General features: G+C 35.3%; 1 protein-coding gene across 2 annotated transcripts in view; it reads left to right on the forward strand.

Moving 5' to 3' along the window:
• Positions 1 to 27888, forward strand: part of LOC105212869 (putative neural-cadherin 2) — a 245582-nt gene that overhangs the window by 90950 nt on the left and 126744 nt on the right. The window lies entirely within an intron of this gene.

Consider the following 27888-nt stretch of genomic DNA (forward strand, 5'->3'; position numbering starts at 1 on the left):
TCTTCACCTTTGTGACAATAGCAACCGCCTGATAGTTGCTTCTGCTCTTGCAAAAACAGACATTTCACAGTTTGTACCTTTGTACTCTAAGCTGAAAGGAAAAAATTAAATAATCAAGGCAGTTTAAAGTTCGCGTGGAATCGGACAAAAGATGATATTGCATATACAGGAAACATTTTCTGGAGCAAACGCTCTTTTGGTTTCTGAGACTTGTGAAGTTGGGTTCGGATCCAGATCCTGGATAATCCTTTTCCTTCCCAATAACAGCGAAAGAAGTTGTTATCTCGCCATAATTAAACTTATCACCACCAATTTCCTTATTTTAGTTAAAACAGCAAATTTACTCTATGCAGCACTTTATGCGTGAGTACAAAAACTGCATTTCCGTTACCGTGTTACCAACAACAGTCATTGTCGCAGTTGGTTGCCTTCGTCCGGATGACATAAATTTTATTCCGCGTCGATGCTGGAGGGCACAATAATGCAGCATTTTAATTAGCAACACTGCAATGGAGTGTCAGTTGTGCTGTATAACTGTATAAATAAAACTAGTAAGGAAAGACTATGTTCGGGTAGTACTGTGCATTGAAAGCACTTGCAAATTGTACGAAAGCAAAATGTGTAAAAAACTCCGGTGTGTTTACAAAAACAGTTATAAACAAGTTAGTATGGGCTAAGTTCGAGCAAAACTATGCAAAATGCCCCTACAGATTGGAAGAAATTTGATAATGGAATATATCTAGTAGTCTAAAGAAATATATTAGTAATAGCAATCCTATATTAGAATATCAATAATGAAAGTTGTGGGTCGATAATGTCATAGTGCTCATCTACTATTTTCGGTCTAGAATTATAGGCGACTGATGACTTTACTTTTTAAAAGATACCGAAGAATCTGAAAAATATGAGCCGATCGGAATAAATAAGCAATATGGGACATAATTTCCTCAAGACGTTTTTTTTTTGATTGTTTTAAATTATGTGAATTTTGGCTCTCTTTCTCTGTCTCACTCTTTTTCGGGGATCTCTCATTGTTGGAAAGGAACATCATCTCATCCTCATATATACTTCAATACATTATATATAGTAGATCCTTCGATCATTACTCATGATTCATGAAGGTGTGCATTTTGTTAGGGAAAAAACATGTTGGAGTTTCTTAAGATCCCAACTTCTGGACACATACCATATCAATCATATTGTATATATATATGTATGTATGTATATAAATTGTTAATTGGTTGTACGGATAAATATGGAATATAAAAAAGTTTGCAAATAATAAAACAGAAATACTCATAGCCCGATGTTTTATTAATAAATAAAAGAAAATCTAAGAGCGATGCATTGAACTAAAAAGGAAACAATACTTCAAAACCTCAACAGTCAGTAACGAAAGTTGTTCAGTAACGGCATATTTAAATTGCCACTCAGAGAGTGCTCACCTTTAATTGCATGCGCTCAATCAAAATTAGCCATACTTTAAGCGCCCAATCAAAGAACGCTGCTCACTTTCTGCACGGGAGGAAGTTTTTCGCAATGAAATATCTAGAATTTTTACCACCCCGACTAAAGAAAGAATTTTCATTTAAGTTGAAACTCACAGCATTACCGAAAGAGTATAAAAATTCGCACATTAAAGTATGAATTAAATGAAAAAGTATCTTTTCTCCGCATCAGAGGCACCCAGCCCCCACGCTATCCTTCAACACTATGAGAAAGTTGGTCGCACTAGTGCGTATGTGTGTGCGTGGGTGTGTGCGTGACTAAAAGGGTGCGCATTATTGTGAAAGGAAAAATTAAAAGAAATTCAAAAGTTAGTTTAAGAAAATGAGGCAAAGTGGAAAAGTTTTATACGGCAATGTGTAATTTCCCCAAAGTATATGAGTGCTCATTTCTGGAAGCTGTAACACAAGTATACAAGAACGCCAGCAACAACAGAATATTTTGAACTGTAGCAACTGAAAAGTCGTAAAGTGCTACCGACATTTGGATAATGAGTTATTGCTGAATTTTGCGAGGCAAAGCATTAAGGAGCAGCTTGCACTTACTCTTCTCCCTTGATTTACTTAAGGTTTTTATGTTGGTTCGTCGTAATATAAGTGCAACGGCGCAAAGGAAACGCAAGAAAGCTGAGGTGTTGAGCTGAAGATGTCTCGCAATCATATTACAATGGTTAAGGGGTACTTAGTGCTGTTCTGCATAAACTTTTTATTCGACTTTTCTGTGTCAGCCAAATATTCTTCAATGCAAAGGAAGTTATATAAAATTACAGATATGTAAATGGTAGTGATATGAAATTAAGGTTTCGAGTTGAAGCTATTTTGGAAGAGTTTTTGAAGACTTTCTATGCAATGCCTACTTCGTTGCTTTTTCCTACCACTCTCACAGTTGTATCTAGAAAGTGACGAGTGTTCATTTCGTTCTCAACAAATGGCGCTGTTGTTTATTGAGCTAAATTTTATGCAAAACTTACGTCGATTTTAGTCAATTTTTGGAAGCAGTCATTTGTTGTTGGGCCTGAAAAGTAATTAATATCTGCGACTTTCATATGTTTCACCCAACCCACTTGTTTAATTTCAGACTTACCATTAAAAGGTTGCCAGTATACTCATATCTACACCTAAAGTTTGTCTAAAATAGTCAGAAACTAACTCTTTGACGAGCCCAATAACTGAATGCTCTAATCTCAGTCAACAAATAGTACTAAATAATCCACACACACGCACTTTCCTCACTATTCCCACCTCTCTCTGTTTGATATCTTCCGACTTATCAAAAGTTTTTCTCATGCTTGTTTTTGTCTTTCATTTAAGTGCTACTTTACATAATCATCTGCAGCTTCGCGCTTTTGATAGCTGATATTCTTGCATGGGAATAGTTGGAACTAGCTTCTGCCAAGAGTAGAGCGATCATTTTTCATTTCACGAACTCATCAACTCGCATTCATCATAAACCAACGTCGGGTGCCGTCATTTTTTTCCAAAGCAAATGGTGATGGAAGTGAATGGCGAAATAGCGCGGCATAGAGTTAGTTTAGTTTAGAAACTTTTTACGCATTCAAATGAATATGATGTTGCGCTCAACTAAATTCTCACTATCATCTGCTTAGCCAGAGTTGAACTGGTAGAATCAGTTGTAGCTGATAGTACTTTTGGTTGTTCTTCTCTTTGATGAAAATGTTTCTAATACTTTTGCTGGTGGCTGAAGTAGTGGCTTTAGCTGCAGTTGATTATATTTATTATATTTATATCTCTTTAAGCAAAGGTATGTATTCTTTCAATTTACAATACAAAAACAAAAAAACTTAATTATCTTATTATAATTTTAATTGAAGTTCCTTAAGTCACGTAGGCATCTTCAAAGAACTCTATTGAACATTCATTATGATTTCTTTCTTTCACCAATAAACGAGGTCGGTTTGATAAGTGTATAAAAGAAAAACAAACATTTTCAAAATCGAGATTTATTTCGAAGCACATATTCGTTTTAGTTCCAGACACTTCACTTAGCAATGGATCAACTTCATAAAATAATCCGAAAATGAATTTTTGAATTGTAGTCATTCGACTAAAGTGAGAAACTTTTAAATTTTAGAATCAAAAATAAGTTTCTTGGGGCTTAAACTGGTCATCTGCGATGGGGCGTAATTCGTAATCTCATTCGACGAAGGTGTGAGCCGTTGCTTTGTCATAGCAGAACAGCAAATTTTTCTTCGCCAAAAAGGTCCATCTTTTCTGCAACCCGAATTAGAATCGACCCAATAGTATAGAAAAGTAGAGCCCTGTGACCATTTCTAACACCTTTCCAGTAAACAGTAGAGTTTCTGCCTGCTTCGGAGCAGGGTCGCCGAGTGAAACACATGTTTCCGACTACTATTTGGTATGTAATATGTCAAGTGGCCCCATTTGGTCTCACAGCTGCATTCGTGGTCTGGAGAATTCAAGCACTACCCCCATCTCGTCAATTGCTTTTACATGGCGAATATTTCATGCAGAGGTACATCTTTCAAGGTGTCTACTGCCTAATTTTTTTCTCCGGACTTCAATCGGGGGTACCAATACAATGTCGTGAACTACATCTCTTCATCCTTCATGTCGCATCATAAACCGACGCACGAAGTTGAAATTCGTACAGCTAATTTTTAGGAGTTGCTATCGAAGAAGAAGTAACATCGTATACAATATCCAAGTGCTCTCCGACCGACACTGCTCTTATTACATTATTATGAAATCAATGAAAATATGGTAAAAAAAACTACGAGTTCCAAAAAATCGTGACAATAACCATCTATGAGAATGTACCATATGATAGTAGCACCATAGCAGTGGGATAATTACTTATCGGACCGCCCTAGTAAGTTAACTTCAATGGGTTCAAATCGCGCCCTGGGAAAAATTATAATTAAAGCACACTTTTATGTAACTTGTTTAACCTTCCATTTGTTTGGATACGTTAAAGATGCGCGCATCAATAAGAGCGGAAGTTCATCCTAACCTCTCGAAAGGGTGTAAACACCATTTAATTATTTATGTAGCTGCTTTGCCTAAGACAGAATTTTCGAGTCTTTTTCGCAAGCTTCTTACATTATTTCTTCTTCATTTCATTCTTAGACCATTCCACACTTTATATTCGAACAATGTATGAAAGTAGTTGAAAAAAGTTTGTAATTTTGTGATTTTCCTGTCTGCGTTGTTGGAATACCTGATGAACTGCAAATCACACCCACATGAAAATGTATGTTTGTGCATATTTTCATGAATACGCAACTCTTGCGTCTTTTCGCCTTCCACTGAGAGTGATTCCGTTGTTAACCCTTCATTGCAGATGTGGGCTGTGAGTCACAACTGCTATGTCGCGATTTGATTGGCAAAAGTAAAACGTACTACACTTCGGATTAATATGAGAAATGAAAATAATATAATATTTTCTGAAATCCATATTAATCAAACTTAATTGTTTAAGGCATATCAAAATAAGGCTATAGAATAATTCAATAACTCTCTAATATCTATTCTTAAAGAAACAGTGAAGAAATAAGTCATTCTCTTATAAAAGTGGTCATAATTATTAAATCAAGAAATGTTATCGTTCAATTTAGTACACTGCGAATATTAAAATTAGATAATAATACGGTGTTAGTAATTATTGTTATTACGTTTGCTGAAAAGGAAATGTCAAGTACTAAGATTTCTAAAGTTGGATAAGCCTCCAGTTATAAGATGTTTAATGCGCATGACTCATAATATTGTAAGATGTAATAGAATGATCAGTTTGTCAAGCGAGAGCGTAACTTGATTTTAATTTCATTGTTCCAACATTCCGAACAAAGCTACTGCCCTTGTATGTGTTTTTCAGTACATGTGACTAATTTCGATCTTTTGGAAACTACATCTCTACTGGCAGCCATAAATTATAAAAAAAGGGCTTCTCTTCTACCTCGGAACCAGCATAAATATCAGTTGCAAACTGATTCCTCTCTCTACGAACAAAAAACACGCTCTATAAGTATCTTATCATTTCCGTCCAAGTATACGGAGCAGAAACATGAAAAATGCAAAATAGGACGAGAAAGCAATTAGAACATTCGAGAGAACTGTTTCTGCAAGACTTTTGGACTTTTAATGTACGCGATAAGTACCGAAACATGAACTGTGTAAGCTTTAAGTCGACATGGATATACATACATAGTTAAATCCAACCAATGCGCTTCAGCGAAAAGCTCCTTCGACTCGATACTAGAATTGATACAAGTGCATCGGTCCAAGCTGACGTACGGTTGTAGATCCAAAGAAGAAGAATAAGAAATAATTCTTCTTACTTTCAGAAATGAGCAAAATATGGTCTCTCTCGCTAAGCTCTTAGAATACTAATACGATACCTGATACCATTGCTCTCAATATACCATATTTTCTTGCAGTGAACAACATTAGATCTTGAAAGCTACGAAGCCATTTGAAACTTCTTAAGGAAGTTAACGAAATAAATATGTAAACTTTGAATACATTCGCTGAACAGTATTTATTAGATATGGAAAATTGCCAGTTTCCAGTTTCCTTTATAATGAATTTACTTTTTTTATTCAATGAGCTTAAAACTGCTTATTTGGGTCAATATTATAAAGAATCCACATATGTATGTATGCACTCCATTTACGAAATTTCTACAAAAAAATTGAAAACGAAAATATCTACTGTTCAGAACTTATCTCTCACCTACTCGTTATTACCATTTTTCAGCTGCAACTGAGCAAGCCTACGTGCATGGAATGCCTTGCGTTTTGCTTATGCACGTTTTTAAATATTCATAAGCGTATACGCATACAAAGCTCCTTACATATGTATGTATTTATAAAAAAAATTAAAAAAACTTTAAGCCGTCTATCAGCTGCAGATACACTCGTATACACGATTGTTATTGCCGATTTAACATAAGCACTTATTTTATGCAGAGCATTTTTTGCTTTTACATTTTACGCCCAGATTATCAACAGACGAAACAAAGACAAAAGTTAAATCTAGCAAAATTCGCAAACAAATTGCCAGAGGTGGCCTGGCGGTGAAGCCGAAGAAACAACTCAATAAAACAAATCAAAATTCACAAAGCCCAAAACGCTGAACGATGCGAACACAAAGCAAACAGTATTAAAAGTCAGACGAATTGTCACGCGCACATTTCAGAGATACATACGCCCTTCGAGAAACGTCTCGAATACCCGGTAGGAAATTCTTAACTCCAAATATTACTTGAGTAGAGTTGGACCGGAGCCCTATGGATTACTATATTTGTGAAGTTTTGGCTGCTGAAGACATAACTAAAATATATTCACCCCTTCTCCCCCCCTTGTCTAAATAAATAGTACATTTGCTTTAATTTCGAAGACCCACAAGCAACAAAAGTGACATTATTGAACTAAGAGGAAATTAAATTAAAATTTATCTTGAATAACTTTAATTGATTCTAAAATTAGCGCAAAGAAGAAGAAAAAGTCTATTAAAAAACTAGTCAATAGTTGTTCTCTTTCTAAAATAGGCGATTAAAAATATTATTTGCGCATCTAACAATATAGACCCCTTAACATTAGATCCGGTCCATTCAGATGACGGTTGATGTGAAATTTCATCCAATCTTCCGTATAGATGAGTAAACGCACAATGCGATGGTTCAGTTTAAAGGGCTCCGTTGATAACTTAATTAATTTCATCTTAACAACGTCTATTGCACCTTCTTTGGTTTCATCGTCCTAGGTTCTCATTAGCAAACCGCATCCTTAGAGAGCCCAGTTAATATTTACTTAACCATTTTTTTTGCTGTTTTTTCATTCATTTCATTTCATTTATCAACATTCATTTCCTACTGGGTATGATCACATGTATGCATAATACCAGCATATACACATGTCCCCGTTGCACACACCTACATATGCATGGGTAAGTATCTCAAAGGATTTTCATAGCCCGCAACTTAGCAAGGCAAAATCGCAGATGAGCCGAGTTTGGGGACTTGAAAAAATTCAACGCAAAGCTGAATAAATAAAACAAAACATTTGGGGGAACATAAATGGGGAAGGGGTAAAGCGAAGGACTAAAAGAGCAAATGAGTAAAAGGACAACGTAAATGTCGATCTCAGGCGTGCAAGAAATCAACAAGATGGCATAAAGAAAAGCCGCACAAAAAAAAAGAACGATCAAGTATGCAAAGACAACTTTTTGGTGAAGTGCATGAGAAGTGGGTTGAACGGTATGACGGGTATCCGATGAGATTTCATATTACTGGGCATGGTACATAGAGCTTAAGCACAGCCGTAAAAGGCAGTGCAAGGCTGAGATTCTTCAAATTAAAAATGTTGATAATTCTTCGTGTACAAATGCTCAAGGAAATTAGGGGCCTCAGGAAACTAACATGAAGAAAATCGCAATACTTAGCTGGAATAAATGCTAAAAATTAAGGCACTGGCTGTCGAATTTGCATATATGGTACTCTTAATGTGTATGTGTATAAGTACATAAACGTAAATCGTATTAAAGCACTCATGCGAGGAATAACAAAACTCAAAGTAAACATTCTTGCATGTCTGTATGTATGCTGGTGCGATGTTATGTAGCAAGGTGCTACTTAGAGATTAACAAAATAGCAACAACAGAGCAAAGTGGTACATGGTGCAATGATGTTTCATTGCCAACAGACATGCCTCAGCGGATATGGATGTAGGATTGTGCACGCATGAATGTTTTTAAATCTATATATATATATATTATATATAATATACGATATATATATATATATTTCTGAGTATATCTCTACTCCGTTCTAACTGCTTTAATGTGCGAATATTGTCTTGCATTATTTGTTTAAGTCTATTATCCAGGTGTGTATATTTAGTACAAACCTCGCTTCATCCTCACAGCGTATCGGTATTAGCCGGTCGCAGCTGTAGCAAAAGGTTGGAATGTTCCTTTTTCTCTGTAAAATAAGTAAGTTGCTTGGCGTGGCATTTGCTTAAATATTTCTAAAAGGATTTTGTTGTGATCTCTGACACTGCACTCACTTTCGCTGTGTTGGCGCTCGTAGCGAAAACAAACGAGCTACTCGAATTACTGCGGATACAAAAGCGATGTGTCATGTGTCTTGCCGCTCAGGTATTCACATCGCGTTTAAACGGAAAGCGTATTTGACGATGCTTGGAGCGACTTAGCGTGTTCTACAAGCTCGCTCAAAACAGACATTGTAGTGCTGTGGGCTAGAAAAGCAAAATTCAAGAAATATATGTAGATATCCAGAAAATAATTCGAAATTTGTTGTGTTTAACAGAAAACCATCGCAATATATTGTGAATAAGACTCCCTACTCCCCAAGTTATTAAATATATTCCTAATTGATAGAATAATAACTTTAACATTTTTATAAAATGAAAAGAGTAATCTTGATTTCAAATATTTACCGAAGATTTGGAAGTATCACTCATGGCTTGTTTGATTAGAATATCTGGCTTAATAACCGAAAAATAGTATTTCTTTGAAACTCAAAGTTAATAAGGATGTCATATTTTTTATAGAATTCGTGAGCAATTATGTGTTAACTGAAAAAAAAAAAAATTTTAAATATAATTAATATTTTACATTTATTTTCAATAACCTATTGACATCGACGAGGTATCCACGTTTTTAGATTAGTGAAACATTGTTCGGAAATACATTCCCAGTTATTATATAAGGCTTAACAAATTTTACTATCTATCTATTCCTTAACTTTACTTCGCAATATGATTTAGATGCGGCGGTTATGGTGGCTAATTCCTTCAGCATTGTACTACTTTCGAAACGCCCATTGTCGTGGCAATTTATTGCAAAGGTTTCTTTTATTCTGCAAATGGAAATTCCCTAACATTTCTTCATATATACTATAACCCACTCAGCTATGAATCTTACGTGAGGGTTTCACTTCAGCATCAGAAAAATCACCAGATGCCATTGCATTGCCCCTTCTATGCACTGTGCCATTTTACTGTAGCGTTCCATAAGCAGTTGTTAGGTGGTAGTCGTAAAACCTTCCCTGAAAAATAAATAAAATTAGGATTTGTCGTCAAATAAAACGATATTCTATTATCTTCTGCCAAATTTAAATGCTTTTTAGCAAATTTTAAACGCTCTTTCATGTTACTTTTTGCTATTAATGTCTTTTTGACTCAACGACGGGCATTAATAGAAAATGTATATGTACCTTTTAAAACGGTGAAGTCTTTACGGAATTTCCTGGAATTATGTTTCTAGCTTACAAATACTCGATAAACTGAGCTTTTCTGAAATTTGCCTCTCTGTAATTCTATTCCATTATAAAAATTATTTATTATTATTATTTTTTTAATGATGGAATTCGAATTTTGCGCATTTTTATTTAAACACAATAACACATTTTTTTCGCACAAATTATGTTTTTCATACATAATAAAAACAACAAATCATAATAATCGAAATATAATTATTAGCTATTATTTTTCCAATATTGATTTATATTACTGTTTTTTGAAAATGATGTGTATTTAAATTGAAGATACATATTATTATTAATTTCTTCAAATGTTAGTTAATTTTACTTCAATGTAAATCCCTCGCACTGCCTATATAAATTCTCAGGAAATTTACATTTTATTAAAAACCATGTATGGGTATACATATCATAATGGTTTCTTACCTTCAAAAGCCATTATGTTCCAATTTATTCTTCACAGATCATACGCAGTATTTCGATATTTGTATGAAAGCCACATCTGTTTACTTGATATTCATTTGGAAAGCCAGTTCCAAGATATTTCCATGTCCATTTAGGCCAAGAGCACACATACATATGTGGAATTCAAGCAAGCTACATTCATATATATATTGTACATAATAACGAACTGAAGGCAACGAGTAGACGATATCCTGTCATATAAACCGTATACATTTACATTTGTACATGTGTAAGATATTCAGTGGTAGAAATGTTAGTATGCAAACGCACTGTGTTATTCAAGGTTATTCAAGTTTCGACAACGGTATCGATATTTATGCATTTGTAAAATTAAAGAATTAAAGGAATCGTATGAGGCCAAGTGATAACGTCATACAATAACGTCATAAATAAAAAAATTGTTAAAGAGAAAATATCATACAAATTTTATTTTTCCTGTCGAATATCTGGAATTTCGGGGATAGTTACAGCTGGACACAAATTGTATTAAAACAAGTAAGACAGGGCTAAGTTCGGGTGTAACCGAACATTTTATACTCTCGCAATTTATTTATTTAACTTTATTAATATTATATAATACACAATTTGACACACATATTCGTCATATATATTGTATAAAGTCCATTGAAAGTTGGAAGCCCTAATATCAGGTTAGAAGTACCGAGGTCCTCATGTTCGATATATGGGGCCTTGACAACCTATGGTCCGATTTCGGCAATTTTTAGAAATGGGCTGCCACACTATAAACATAGTATTTGTGCAAAGTTCTGCACCGATATCTTCACTAGTGCTTACTTTCTATATTGTAAAGTTAACGATTCAGATCGTCTTAAAATTCTAGTATATAGGAAGTAGGCGTGGTTGTGAAGCGATTTGGCCTATTTTCACAACATATCATTGGGATGTAAGGAAACTATTATAAACCAAGTTTCATTGAAATCGGTCAAGTAGTTCCTGAGATATGGTTTTTGACCCATAAGTGGGCGACGCCCCGCCCATTTTCCATTTTGTAAAAAAATCTGAGTGCAGCTTCCATCTGCCATTTCTTATGTGAAATTTAGTGTTTCTGACGTTTTTCGTTAGTGAGTTAACCCACTTTTAGTAGTTTTCAACATAACCTTTGTATGGGAGGTGGGCGTGGTTACAATCCGATTTCCTCCATTTTTAAACTGTATAAGGTAGTACCTAAAAGAAACGACTCCAGATAGAAAGTTTCCTTGATATACCTTTAGTAGTTTTCGAGATATGTACAAAAAACTTAGTAGGGGGAGGGGCCACGCCTACTTCTCAAAAAAAAGTTACATCCACATGTGCCCCTTCTTAGTGCGATCCTTCATACCAAATTTTACTTCCATAGCTTTATTTATAGCTTAGTTATGGCACTTTAAGTGTTTTCGGTTTTCGCCATTTTGTGGGCGTGGCAGTGGTCCGATTACGCTCGTACGTTAACCTTCTTATGGTGCCAAGGAATACGTGTTCCAAGTTTCATCAAGATATCTCAATTTTTACTCAAGTTACAGCTTGCACGGACGGACAGACAGACATCCGGATTTGAACTTTTCTCGTCACCCTGATCATTTTGATATATATAACCCTATATCTAACTCGTTTAGTTTTAGGACTTACAACCAACCGTTATGTGGACAAAACTATAATACTCTCGTAGCAACTTTGTTGCGAGAGTATAAAAATCTAGTTGTAGTAGTTCCATTGGAATAAAGGACCGTTGCTTTCAAAATTTCTGAGACCTTTAACCGATATGAAGTCTCCATTATTATTTCAATCCACCTAGTTAACTTGCAATCGATATCTCAGATAACCACGAACAAATATTAAAAATATTTAATACACCGCCATCATGAACATTTTTAAGTAAAGTATTCAGTCTTAGGTTCGAGTTTAGCAGTTCTTTAACTATTTTACGTGAATAAGTTATACAGATGCTAGCGCCAGCGTTGGAAGTGAAATTTCCAGAAGAGCGCATATTTCCATGTGCTAACACATGCGCATTTACATAACATGTATGCAAATATATAGCATATCGGCATTTGTAACAAGCAATCTGTCACTCAAATTAATTTCCTCGCTAGCAAACAGACACGCTTTACGTATTTCCGTTGCAGTGAAGACTTACACCAGTACAAATATACACATATATTGAAAAGATAGAGATATACTCAATATATACGATACAATTTCATAAGATCGTGTGACTATCGCATTGTGACGTTTAAATTAACATGTAGCTCACACTTCTTGGCAAGCAATATCAAACACTGATTGTATTTCGGATAAGAAATATCTGTTCAAGAATTCATAACTTGTAGCGGTTATGTATAACTTTAGAATTACCAAAAGAGGGAGAAGCTTGATCAGACTAAAGTATTCATGTAAATTTAAGTGAGCTTTTGCGAAACTACAGCTTGTATATCTTTGCTTCGTAAGTAACAGCTTGTTTAAAGTTAAGACCGTTGAGCGATGTGGTGAGTTTTCACTATTTGCAATTAATGCTTTATGCCCCGGAGAGGGGTCTTACTGTTACGGGTTCCCTTCGAAGCATATACTGCTCGATTTGCAAAGGTTAGAGATTGACGAATCGTATAAACGATACCTGTTGCTTAAACTAACGCATACTAAACTGGGTTGCACTTCGTTTTTTGGTGGATAAATGTTTCTTTGCACCTAATACGCACCTATCTATATGTATCCATAAACTATTAAGTTATACACGTATGTATATTCTTTTTTATACTCTCGCAAAAAAAGTTGCTAAGAGACATAACGGTTGTTTGTAAGTCGTCAAAATAAATGAGTTAGATATAGGGATGATCAGGATGACGAGATGAGTTGAAATCCGGATGTCTGTCTGTCCGTCCGTTCGTAAAAATATAGATATCTTAACGAAACTTGGAACAGGTATTCCTTGGCAACTTGAGGAGGTTGGTGGCATCACCCACTTGTGGGTCAAAAACCATATCTCAGGAACTACTCGACATATTTCAATGAATTTCGGTATATAATATTTTCTTGACACTCTGATAATACGGATAAAAAATTATAAATCAATTTCGAATTCCATCTGATTCCTTCGCTTTATAATATATACATAAGGAACCAATGATGATAGCGGAATAAAACTTTACCTATAGCCTTACATTCATAGTCCATAAAATACTTTTAAAGCAGTGTTGATAATGATGTATTCCAATGGTCCCCCATATATTAATTGGCTCAACTAGAAAAGGCCTAAACAGAAAGCGCTTTTTTCTTTAATTTTCTTTGTTTATTGGATTTATTTATATAAATCTTCCAGTGTCCTCAATAATTCTTAACACGTAATACATTTTAGTACCTTAATAACTTCTAAATAAATTTTGTCTTACTCGAGCGAATACAAACTAGCTTTATCAATTAGCACTCTAAGCATCTATTGAGAAGCATAAAACTCGCAAAGCCAATTCTAAAATCAATTCATTATGCTCAGCAGGTATTATGTTATGTCTACTAATTCGTCGCTGTGCTTTGTTTTGCTTCACTCAACTCAACTCAACTCAACTAACTTCACTCTCGAAACTTTGACAAAGTGTGATTAAGGAAACTAACGGGGAAAACTACAGAAATGCCTCAAGGCTACCTAGCCTCCGCTGGCTAACCTACAAATAAACTAAAGTGAAAATAGATTGCGAATAGTTCACTTAGTATGTATGTGGTGTATGTCTGTCTGTGTCTGTGTATGCGTTTATTTGTGTGCGTGACCTACTAATTGTCATTAACGACAGATGTTCGCAGTGATAAGTAACGGAAGTGTGGTATGATTATTATGGTGACACAGCCGGAGAAAAACGTGGGAGGTTAAAGCGGAATCTAATCGTAGTAGAAGAGGCAGAGAGTGACAAGCATACAGATGAGGGATGAAGATAATTGCTGCGAAAGCTCTGGACTTACAAGCAGTGTACAAGAAATGCTGGTAGGGAGTATTAAATTCTGAAGCGTGTAGATTTAATTATTTGCTTTTGGCCTTAAGTCGTTAATGTTGAATTTTGATTGTTGAGTTGACAGTGGAAAATATTTGCATACATTTAAACGACATTAGGATGCAGAGGACAAAAGGGAAATAACAACAAAATTCAAAGTAATGCCGGGGTTTGCTGTAAAAATCCAGGAAACAGAACTCTTCAGGGAAGCGACCTAAAATCACTACAGACTGGCACTGAAATAGCGAGTACACACCTCATAGTTAAAGAGAGCTGACCGTTTAGCACTTCAAATGGAAGACAAGTATAAAAGAAGAGTAAATAAATAAACAAGACTTGCAAGCTGAAAGCAAAAATTCGAGTATTCGCGCACTCTTTAGTTAAATACATATTTAAATGTGTTTGTTTATATAAGCTATTAGCGCCAGAAAGGCCCCTAGCGGTTCACACCGCAGTCTACGTTGTGAGTGTGTATGTGCGTTTTGTCGCATACAAATAACTGCCAATTAACATAATGGACAAGTTAACAACATTTCACGTGGTCTGCGACATCGTTAAATATAAATTTTAATAGTACAATGCAACGAAGCTGTACTGATAAGTCTTTGAAATTTCCGATGCAAAGCTGAGAGGGCGGAACGGAACATAATGGATTGGTTCATTGTGAACGCGTTAATGTAGTAGGACATTTTGTTAGCGATAAACACTTAATAAAGCATTAAGATAACTTAATAACATCGTTATAAGTCCTAGAAGTGTATGGCTAAGTAAGTAAGTATTGCCAACACTGCTCTCTTATCGACTGAAACTTTCTCTGGCGCATGCTACTACTGACGCTTGAAGTAATTGTTGTTAATGTATTCCATTATTTATTCCTCATTTATTTGTGCCTTTAAAACTTTTAAAATAATTTTGAAGATAGATTTCCGTTCGTTGCTTAGAATTATTTGAAAAGTAAATATTTCTCTGAAAATGTGTTGAGTACGCAATGTTTGTATGTTTGTGATTGGCGTGGAAACCGTTTAGGCGATTATAGCCGAATCGATGAAAGCGCGCCACTTCTCTCTTTCCCTAGCAGTTCAGCGCCAGTTGGAGATCCCAAGTGTACCCAGGTCACTCTCCACCTGGTCCCTCCAACGTATTGGAGGCCTTCCTTAGCTTCCTCCGGCGGACACTGCATCAAACACTTTCAGAGTGTTTTCGTCCATTCGAACAACATGATCTAGCCACCGTAGCCGCTGTCTTTTTATTCGCTGAGCTATGTCAATGTCGTTGTATAACTACACCTCATCATTCCATCGTCTGCAGTATTCGCCGTTACCAATGTTCTGAGGACCATAAATCTTGCGCAAAATTTTCGTCTCGAAAACTCCTAGTGTGTCGTCTCATCTGATGTTGACTTGATTTTGGTTCCTCGAGAGAGGACTTTACTTTTCAATTGTCTACTCAGTCCAAAGTAACACCTGTTGACAAGACGCAATACCAGCAAGAAATATAGTAAACGTAGACCGCACAGCTTTATAAAATTAAGCACATCTCGTATTAAATTTGTGGACTAAACATACAGAGTCTCAGAAGAAGCATGGCAGCAAAATACTCCATGGGTATCTGGGGTAAAATAAATGACTATATTTTTTTGATTACAAACTATTACTCATATAATTAATGTCTCTTTACACTCTATTACATTATTTGACTGTACATTGGATAAACCAAGCTACAGTGAAGTTATCAGAGTAAAACTTTCCATAAATAGTGCTATTATAACGAGATAACACTATATTATACTATATTTTTTCAAGGCATACATATACATACAACTCTCATATTCGCTCTGAAACTATAGCTGACTTTATACTGAAAATATCATTAATAATCAGAGTTATTCTAATGAAACGGATAGGCCGTAATTTTAGTGTCTAAGAACGGAAAGATTGATTCCGAAATTATATTAGAATATATCGGTAGTCCTGTGGGCTTAAGAAAATTTGATGGACATATTTTCTTGAAGATACTTTAATTTAATACCAAAAGTAAACATTCGAAAAGTGAAGATTCGTACTACTTTAATGAAATTTATTGGCCGTTTTTTTCAATGATGGGATAATGAGATCTGTCACGACCTTGGGGTGCCCATGTAAATTTTATATGATAAGGCAACATTTTCCTATATAATAACCTTCAATTACACCTTTGCTCATAGTTCCTGTATAATAACTCATGGACTACGCCTCTTTCAAGTAAGCGATAGAGAGCGTGACAAGCCAACCAATTTCAAAAAGAATCCAATAGTTTCCAACATAAGCAAATTTTTATACAGAACCCTATATGTATTTATATATTTTGGCTTAAGTAAGTAAGTTGTCATCCCCGCACTCTCAGTCATAAGATGGGAACGATGGCCTATTATAGATAAAATTATGTAAATATTGTTACTCGTGCAGCAACAATGTCCGAAGTCGCTAATTGGATGGGTTTCTATCATTAAAATATTGACGACTTTCTGATAATGTACTTATTATCATCCCTCTCAATTTCCAATGACTTGTGAGAGTAGGTTATCTGTTTTAGATAGGAATATTGTTTGCTTAAAGAAAGCGATAAAATTTAAAACAAAAAGTAAGTGAAAGTTTAATGTTTCAATGAACTTTGGGGAGATCATGTGGCCCACAATACTATAAAAGCGCATGTAGACTGCTGACAAAAAGAACAAAGATTAATGATTTCCCATTTCACGAATCTAATGACGAGCAAAAAAATGGAGATTCAGCAAGACACCGATCTACGAACGTCGGCTGAATCTAGAAAACAGCGAATAGCAAAGCCGACAAAGCGTCAGCGACGCATTTCATTACAGGCAATTTAAAAAAGGCAATTGAAATTCATTTCCACGAATTTTTCACAGCATTGTTACCTCGTGTAACAAAATTTCTACTGAATATACTGAAGTGAGGCTTTTTATTATTTCCTCTGACAACACACATACATTTCCATATATTTTTTAGCCCGAGCAGTATAGTTGAAAAAAATAAAATAAAAACATACTGTGACTTCCACTTTTCCACGCTTCGGCCAAAAGCTGATTATTCATGTAAACAACTCAGAAGAATAACGGAATCTATAAATATGCGAGCGCTGTCTGTGTGAAGGTGCGATGGTTCATGCTTTGTTGCTCACAATGATAAGCTAAGTTTATTTATGGCTTTCATTTTGTGTGTCATCCTTTTGTAGTTGTGTATTTCTATTTTTTTCCTTTCAACAAGTACCCTGGACATGCTCTTGCCCTTGCCACTGCGGTGTTTTGATGTTGACAACAACAGTGTCGTAGACAGCTTCCGGTCATATATTTTACTTAAGTATAATTTAAATATTCTAAGTGAATTCGTAATAAGATTTAAGAGTTTGTTGAATTTTTAATAAAAACAAAAATACCTTGATGTGGTTTAAGTCACTATAAGTGTGGGTTTTAAGTTTACAAATACTGTTCATTATTTTAAGGGTCCTTAATAACTTTATTATTCAATTTCAACGTGGATTGAAATATAATCTCTAAAATTGTACTAATGGTTACATAAATGTTTATCTTCTTTACCAAACGAAACAATAGACTTCGAGCTAAAAGCAAAATAAAAATCTCAATTTATGTAACTTACGAATAAAAAATAAATCTTATACAGAAGTTAAGTTTTTTAAAGAGTTTGTCCAAGAGTAATATATTACGGTCCCTGTAAAAATTGTCGATATGACACAATAACTTTTATAGCCCCCGGATACCAAATATGAGGACATAATTGATTATAGATAATTTTTTACCAAATATATAGGAAATTCGCTCAAATATTCTAACGAAATTCAGAGTAGATGTTTTCCTTCTATTAATGTGCTTTTTTGTCAAAAATGCGCAACATCGGGTCAATACTTCCACCAGCTCCCGTATACTGATATACTGATAATTGACAGCTGTTTAGCTGTTGGTTGAGAGCCTTAACCCGATTGCCTTAGGCAGTAAATTCCACAGTGGTATTTCTATCTCAAGAAATTACTGAAACGCTACAAACTCTCACTCTTTCTCTTAACCCTATCAGTAAACAAGTCAACACGACTCAAAATTGCGACTGTAAGTGTAATCAGCAAACTCGTTATCCACTTAGTAGATAAGATTTTCCTCAGCACGTCACATTTGTTTGATAACCAGACAAATATATAATTCCAATACAACCGCAGAAGTAACCGAAAAGCAATGCTGGTATTTACATTAAATCTGGCACGAATTTGCATGTCGTCGCTCAAAATTTTCCACAAAATTTATTACCAAATTTGCACCCTAACTAAATTTGAGTGTCACCACTCGACACTCAATGAAAGAGTTGTAAATCCAAATAAACAAAACACTTCCACTCACCAAGCTGCTGGACTTACAGTGGAGAGCTGTTGATATGCCTTGCCAAGAAATAGAAAATCATACAAAAAATCTACAGTTTCGACCGCAAACACTTCTAACACTTAACCTCAAATGACAATTACAGTTTCCGACTTCCAACTTCCGTTTCCCGTACAACAAAATAGACTTTTGAAAACATAAAAAGATAAACTGGTGCAACTTCTTCAAATCCAATTCAAGCAGTGATGCAAGCAACAAGAAAAGAACGAAATTCTAAAATAGTGTGGAAAAACTAAACCAGTCGGAGTAACAACTCAAATCTGTGGTTGGACACAAAGTGTCAACTGTCAGCTACGGAACACACACCGCAGTAACTCACAGCACGAATTTCAAAAACAACGAATACGAGCACAAGTGTAGGAAAGAAAATGAAATTGCAATAGCGGAAAGAAAGGGAGCAAAGCAAGTGAGCAGAAAACTTCACAACAACAATAACAAGTGCATACAATACACTATAGAAGAAGTCGGCATCCGATATTTCGACAGTGCAAGCGTGCCGAATGCGGTATATGAAAGAGGTTAAAGACGCTGCTGCCAAGAAGCAGAAAATTCAAAATATTTTAAAGATGAAAGAATTTAATCTGAACTATAAATTGCCAAAAACTCCAAAAGTGGCCAAAGAGTGCAAAGATCACGAAAAGGCTGCTTAGTACACAGAAGTAAGTAGAGCAGAGGATAGGAGTTAAAAAATTTGCAAAAAAGTCAAATAGGAACAGCATATAGCAAAGTAATGCAAGCAAATCGTCCGATTATCATGCAGAAACAACATAGAAACCGAAAAAAGGCTGTGTACACAAAGGAGGAAAAGTCTTACCCAGCAGAGAAACCGTTTGTATAAACACTTTGTGTGGTGAACATGATATTCATAAATAGATTTCTTTGTGAGAAAATATGGCTATATCATTGACTGATTCATTGTGGGGATAAAACCATTAGGGTCTCTCTAGCTATAGTCTTCTTAAAATAGTCTGAACTTCACTCGTCGAGTCCCCTTAGCTAGCTTCTTTAATATATTCCGGTCTTCAGTTTTCATTTATTAATATAACACTCTCTCTGCTCAAAATATTTTTTAAGGATATTTTTTGACCAGCTTTTATTACTTCAATAGAAAGGTTTGTAGTCGCTGAGGTGAGGTCTGTTCCATGAGACCCATGCAGCTGCCTACCGCTATATCGCAACAGATTTACATATAATAGCCAATAACTAGTCGGAGCTTTAGCGAACTAACTTTGGTATATATTTTTGGAATCACAAACCTGTAGGTATAATAGTGATGATAGAAATGAAAACTTGGATGTCTGTGGCCGAAAGCACTGCCAAAGATAGCGGTGTAAAAAACGTTCGGCTGCTTCGCAAGTGCACGCGAAAACTGCGGAGCGTCGGCGACACAGTGTGACTTGGCAAATCTGGGAGTAAATTGTTGGCAACACTTTTGCAATGGGGACGCCCTTATTCAAGAATATCCTGAAATGATTATGTGCAACAAATGATAACTTCCAGCTTCTGGTATACTGAAAATGACAATGTCATTGGAGCGACTAAGTGGGGGTAGTGATGAAGTTGGAGGCAAAGCCTTAAAAAAATGTATGCTGATAGGCAAAGGCATGAGTTTGGGTTATGAATATAACAATGTCATGCATACATATCTACTATCAAACTCACTAGTATTGTCATTGCTGTCGTGGTAACGCTGAGATGCCTGCAGCCGACACGACGCGCCATCAGTCGCAGTAAAATACAAAATCTGCTAAAATCCCATTTCTTTTACAATTCTCTAGCCACTGTTTTCTTAAGTTATTCCGGTAAATGCATTGCCTTTGTATGTGGACAACAATTGTGTGCGGCATATAACCAGCCGGCAACAGTGCAACATTGTTGCATTCCGCATGAGCCGCACAACGCGTTGCATAGATGATTGCCACTACGTCTTGGTGTCTGCGACAGCAGTCTGCTCATTCACCATAAAACCGAGGCAATATGAGCAAAGGGCTAGACTATGAAAGAAAAGGCGCTTGCCGCTTGGTCCACAACCAAATTTAAATCTTATTGAAACTACAGCAAATATCCAGTTTTTACAACGCAGTCGTATGGAAATTCTTGCTTCGGGCTCTTGGTTTTTCTCTCTTTTTTATACAAATGTGTAGAAAGTGTGTAAGAATACTTGGAAGATAAGCATTGTGGTATTAGAAATTATGTGAAAGTAATACTGAAGTCAATTTTAATATTTTATTTTGTTTGCCTGTATTTGCTCATACGCAGAAGGAATATAGCCTGTGATCATTTGAGAGAATAACTTAAGTTCATTTAAATAAATTTTTCCGACTTTTATCATAAATGTAAACCTCAAGCAAGGTATCATCTCTCTAGAGATAATAACACAAGTAATAAAGTATTTATTGTGATTCTAAAAGCTTCAATTTCACACGGAATTTCGTCAAAAAAGGGTTTGGAAGTACAAGAATGGGGGTGGATAAGATATATAGTTCTGCTGAATTACCAAAGAGAACAGAATAGTGGCAAATTATAGTAAAATCTGAACATAGAAAACTATACACTGAAAGCTACCAAATTTTGATTGTATTTTATTGGGCACTGAAAAACGCTCGCCTTAAGGCGGACTTGATTAGAAGCAGAAAATTTTCCACACGTCAAATGCCCACTGAAGAGATTTGAATATTTTAAATAATTGTTTTTCAAAAGTACTTAAGTGGCTTTCAACATACTTTAAGAAAACTAAGAAAAAAACATATATTCAATCTGAAAAAGGAATAAAGCCCTGTTATGAAGTCCAAAGAAAACTCATAAATTTAATATGATATAATAGAATATACGGCTTCATTAAATTTTGGTGAAAGAAAGTCTAGGTTTCATAAGCAGGTCGTAAATTTGACAAACCATAAAAAATACCGTACTAACTTTTTCGCACAGTCAAATCAATTGAATACATTAAGATTATAATTGAGAAACCAGTTTTTGCATAGCAGACTACTCGATTTACGATGAGCTGTTATACATTTTTGTTTTGCTGTTCATAAGAAGTTAGTACATTTAATCAGATGACTGCTATTTTTTCAATTACCACAACTATAATTTCTAGCAGCGACAACTACTGTAAAGTTGCATTACCATTATTTTATCAATAAACTCTCCAAACTTACAGCGTAGGCAACAACCCGCAAAGCTGCATTGCATTTTTAACTCGATTTGTATCCGATTAAAAATTAATGTAGTAAAACAAGAATATTCTTTTGTATGGTAAATCGATCAAAATTTGCGCTTTAATCGAGCAAAGGCCGGTTAATTGATTGATCCTGTGCGAAAAGGCTATAAGTAAGCATTAAAAACACATAAGTATTTGTGTGTACACGAATTGGCTGGCGCTATTTCAATAAAATTTCGATCTATATTTTCACATAGAAGTGTTCACAAACGTCGCCAATGTTGATAGAATTGAAATATTTATTTTCTGAAACAAAACCTCCTCAAACTCATTGGAATAAGCATTTAAGTCCTCAATTAATATAAAAAAATAAAAAAATGGTTTGGCGTGTTTAAACGATTGGAGAGTGCAACACAAGGTTCCGATCAGGATTAAAACCTCTTTTTCGCAACGTTGTAAATTGTAAATTCAGATTTATGCTGTTTTGACCAATGTGCACAGAAGTTGGCAAAGTTAAAATTTTTCCAATACCAATAACATACATATATTAAAGAAGTGCCTCCGGTTAAATTGCTGCATTGAGTACCATAAATCAATATAATTGACACCAATAGGGGTAAACTTGCTTTAACAGCGGAGTTAACTAAAACTTGCGGATACTTGGATATTTTTGTACATAACCAAATATCACAATTTTGCTCAATCATTAGGTAATCGCTGATATTAATGGTAATAAATGATATCAATGGTAATTTAACGATTTTTCAAGTAAACTAACTATTTTCAGTATATTTGTTTCACTCTACTTTATAACTTTACAGAAGTTGGAAGACAAATTTATATGTATATATATTAATTTTAAGAATGGATGCTGCGGTTTTATGGACTAAAAATGCATTTTTCATACCCTACAACTGCTGATGCAATTGTATTGTATATGAAAATCATATTTATAACTGATGTCTGTGCAACAATATTTCTCGAATTTCTATATATATGTCTATAAACTTGTCTTCTAGCTACGCTAAATGCTAAATTCAGTTGTATGTCATACCCTTTGACAACCAAACTGACTAGCATGTGGCAGACGACAAAGTTATTGTGGGCAGAAGTTGGCAAAAGTTAACGGCATAGTTTTACGGTACTTACCAACACATAAAATCGTCAAATGCTTGTCTGATGTACATCTTAATCATTTCGCCAGAAGTTGCGCAAAACTCTAACTCAAGTAAACGCTAAACTTTTTTATTAACCACTAGAGCAGGATATACTAGTGAGCATTAGACAATCGTTGGTAACCTAGCTGCAAAAGAACAATACAACTGGGTTAAAAGCACATTTGACTTGTTTAACACACCTTGATTTAAGACGAATATTCTTTTACGCATTTACGCTCAATAAACAAACATGTCTCAGTCTAGAAATTTTACTTTAAAAGGGTAAGCCAAATTCGGGAGGAACGGAAAATTATGTAATATCATAATCACCAAAAAATAAAGTGCGGAGCACTGTCCTTGCTTTCGTAAAATTTTGGAAAATAGTGTATAAGAACTATTTGGTATTTTGGTTTGCATATTACTTAGTCCTGCCTGAAGTACTGTTATAAGTTCAGAACATTATAGATACGAAACTATAACAAATTTTTTAACACAGTTCGTTTTATGTAATACTAATGAATTAATTAAATATACGATGTACAAAATTTGATTCGAAATTATCAACTTTTGTTATCACACAAGCCCTCAAACGATTCGCCAATTGATCAATAGCATTACGCACAGTTTTAGTGACTACACTGCTCGAACCAAATAATTTTTGAGACTCTCTTCTTCCTGTAGGGTATTCACTGGCCACAAATTCTAGTCCAAAGCATTCAAATTTGGATTTCTAAACCACCAATTATCTGCAGCTTGCAAGAATTTCGAAAGGAGCAGAAGAGGTAAATAGATAACTTAATTGTTGAAAAAGTTGATGTATGTATTAAGAAGCCTTGGTAAGTAAGCCAATTAAATATTTCAACACGTTTTTTTGAAGATGCTTTAATCAATTTGATTGTGGAACAGATCAATATGTATGTCCTCCAAGAGACTGTTAGTAAACTCAATTGCTCAAATAAAGATATTCGTCGATTTCTTGGAGTTTTCTTGAGTTTCTTAGAGTTTGTGATTTGAGTCTTTTACTAATTTGTAATCGAGACAGTTAAACAGGTTCTCTGAAGTTTTTCCTGTCAAGATGTTTCAGCCGCAGTGTAGAGAAAGCTGGACAATGATGGAAAATGTGTTTTGATGTTTCAACCTCCCCTTCTTCCATGCAACTTTAGCAATTTGCATCCGTCAGGATATTTAGCCTCACAGCATGTAGCCCCATCTGGCATTGGCTAGTAAGGACTCATTATGGCAAGTGGATCTCCTGCGATCCAGAATGATCTCGCAGTCGCATTGTGGATAGTGGGGAACCAGCTTGTTCCCAATCTGATGAGATTGCAGCTTGGATGCCTTAACGTACAAGCTTATCGACTTTGCGACTTTGCGGCTTTATGCGAACTAAAGCCTGAGTCAGATTTGAAAAAGCTTGGCAGGGGATCGTAAATAATGAAATAAAATGAAATGCGAAGCTAATTTTGGTATTGCCGCAGTGCCCTGGCTATATAACAAGCCAGTTATAATTCGAAACATCGTCATGTTGTTGCAGAACCCGCCCAACTCCTAGCGATACGATGAAATGGGCCATTGGATAGTTTAGGGAGAGAAAGGACGGTGTAGTCTTTATAAAAAGCGTAAAATGTGGTGTTCATCTATGCTGCAATACGCACAAGATCTGTTTTTTTATCTTATCACACTTAAAATACAAAATAAACTTATGTGAATATGATATGATAAAAAGAAATCTCTTGTATTTATATTTTTCATTGCATAATTTAAGTCTCTCAAATACTACCCTAAACCCCCAAAGTTGCTTATAAGCAACTTTCTATATCTCGTAACCCAATCAAGCTAGGGAGCTTTTAGTTAATTAAGTTATTTGAAGTCAGAAAATTAAGAACAACAAAATTTCAGATAGTTGGTGCAGGTGCGGTCGTGAAAGGGTTAATATTTCGTTTATTTTTATTTCGCCAAATATTAAAGTTTATACAATTTAAGTCGAAGTCGAGTCACTACCAACGTAAATGCACCTGCATAAAAGGTGACTATTTTTCCAACTCTTTCTTTCCAACAACAACATTTCGACTACTTCTTAAACCGCAACTCTCTGCTGCGTTAATTTGATTAACACCGTAATTATGTGATATTTCCACGATTTAAATGCGCTTCATTTTTACTTAATTGCCTTGTCCCAACTTCTGCTAGGTACGCTCTGACGTACAATGATTGGCATATGAATACGCAATTTTATGCTTCCCTTGGCAAATGACGAATGCTGCTGCCACCCGCATTCATGCTCGTGTAAAGTGCGACATTCATTTCATGCATAACAAGCTGAGTTGCGGGCAGCGGCATTGCCGCGAAGTACAAATAAATAATAAGCCACAATCGATGCGGCACGTCAGCTGCATGCCGCTCGCACACACCGCTCAGCATGCTTAAAAGCAATCACTACAACAATTATAATGAGGCCAACAATGCAGAAGTCACAAGCGAAAGACGGTGAAAAGTGAACTTCATCATTTAACTGCTATCGAATATATAAAGCACACATTTTAACCAACAATGTGATTGCAGTTGTAATGCGCATTCACTTAGCACATATCCGCATATATGGCATGTACTATAATGTATAGGTAGGTGTGTAAATAATGTACCCGTAGGCATATGCGCACATTACACATCGGCAATGCAGCCGAAAGAAATCATGTTCAAGTGAAAAATGAACCACCAAAATCATTTATTCAACATTATTATTCCGCCAATTAATTCATAATAGCGCACACGCACTCGCTGAAAAACGCGCATTCAAGTTCGTGATCGTCGTTGGTCGCTGCTGCTGCTGACATGCAAAATCTGCTGACCGTTGGAGTTTGTCGTCCATGAGTCCTCAGTGTGATCCTTTGTAAATTTGCTGTTCCGTGTTTTCCGAGTGTGACATGAATTCTTGTGGTTGTAATGAGATAAGGGGCATATTCAACGTACCTTTTTATGTAAAATATTATACATTCATAGGCTGAAATCCATATTATACCATAGTGAATGAAGGTTGATTTTAACATTGGTTCCGAATATGACAACAATTTATGAAAAGCACCGATAAAATATCTGTAACCTGCTTCTTTCTCTCAAAATAAATGAAATAAATTAATGAGATTAGGTGAAAACAAATATCAGTTTTTATGTTTTTAGTGAACCTCCGGATATATTCCGAAAAGGGGTACTTTGAATCAAGACATACATAGCTATGTTCATTTAAACAATTAATTTAAGTTCCTATTCCCTTCCTACTTCTCAGGCGAAACTATGTTTATCTTTTACGAGCTTATTCATCTGCCGAAGCATATATTTTAAGTCCAATGGCAGTAGAAAACGTCAGGTATGATAGATGAAGAGGCTACGAAAGAGTTTTCCTAGTATTTCCTCGGTGAAAATCTTCTAAGAACTGTAGGTCTATTGGTACGTCTTTCTCCACAACATAATATACAAGTAACTTCTAGTGTATTGATAGAAAGTCTACAAACAGATAACATCTAACAAAAAGTATAGTGAAGACTTCAATTTTTTCGCTTAACCGGTTTTGATTGGAATAGTTCATGATTCTCACAAATTATTTAAAGTTTTGATGGACCACTTCTGCTAAAACTGTGTACAATGGAAGAGCTAAACTGTTTGATCATAGCGGGGTCTAAAAGTGTTTGCTTGTAATGTAAGGCTAGTATAGAGTATATATAGTTTCCACCACTGAATCTACCTTATAAGTTATTATATAAGTGTTTTATAAATACCTGGATCATTCCAAAACACTGTTCGTCCTTGGTTGTAGAATTTGGTTACATATATGTACATCCAACAATACAGCAATACACAAATATATATGCATGTGTGCTCACTCGTAATTGCATTACGTACACACACTTGCTAACACAGACACAGTCACCAATACGCGTATAAATCCTTGATTGTCCTGTCACCAACCAATGTCACTAGCGTAATATGCAAACGCAAGTGAGGTAGTCCGCGCAACAACATCAACAAATTGAAACAAAAAATATCCAACAGCAATGATAATTCCGTTGCGTGTAAAACGTACACTTCAAATTAATGCTTTTTATTGGATTTAATTTAATTTCATTTCATTCTTCACGCGCTCTCCGACGGACACAACTGTTCCATGGCTTACTAACCGAAGGGCGCAAAAGTTAATAACAACAGAAACAACGACAACAACGCATGCACAAGATACAAACAAAATATACAAATGTACGTAATAAATTGCTGCTGAGTAATTGTAATATGCGTGTAAATGCGCTTATCCAACACAATTCATCTGCAGTTTCGTCAACCCATTCATTTTCCATACGTGTGCATATTAATCCAACTGTTGCTGGACAAACACAAGGGGTACATATGCGCAGGCGTGTAGCAGGTGTCCTGAGTTGCTGAGAATAAACGCAAGTACAATAACAACAAAACCCATAAAAGTTGAGAAAAACGATAAACTCATAAAATAATATTAATAATAATAAAAACAACGGCATTTTATTTTTATGTATTGTAATTGCATCCGAAATCTGGTCGGAAATTGAGTGGTGTCCGATTGACACGCAATGTCGAGCACCCACAATTGAATTATTCATTGTCCACGCTGTTGCTGTTGCTGTCATTTTAATACAGATACGCATCATACGTGTTCTATCGCTATCAATTAAACGAAGAACACCTCAAGGAAATGTATAAATTTAATAAGGCGAAAATCGATATAATCGAGGAATGTAGTTAGGGATGAGTTCAATACTTTAATAAAAATTTGTAATACTTTTAGACTGGACAATAGCGTCCGAGACTACTAGTACGTCGCCATGAAAGTTTTAGCAAACTATGTCTAGTTTCCAACCATCAGTTAGTTTTTACTAATTCTTCCCAGACATAAAATATTTT

Source organism: Zeugodacus cucurbitae, chromosome 3, assembly GCF_028554725.1.
Source record: "Zeugodacus cucurbitae isolate PBARC_wt_2022May chromosome 3, idZeuCucr1.2, whole genome shotgun sequence".
Taxonomy (NCBI): domain Eukaryota; kingdom Metazoa; phylum Arthropoda; class Insecta; order Diptera; family Tephritidae; genus Zeugodacus; species Zeugodacus cucurbitae.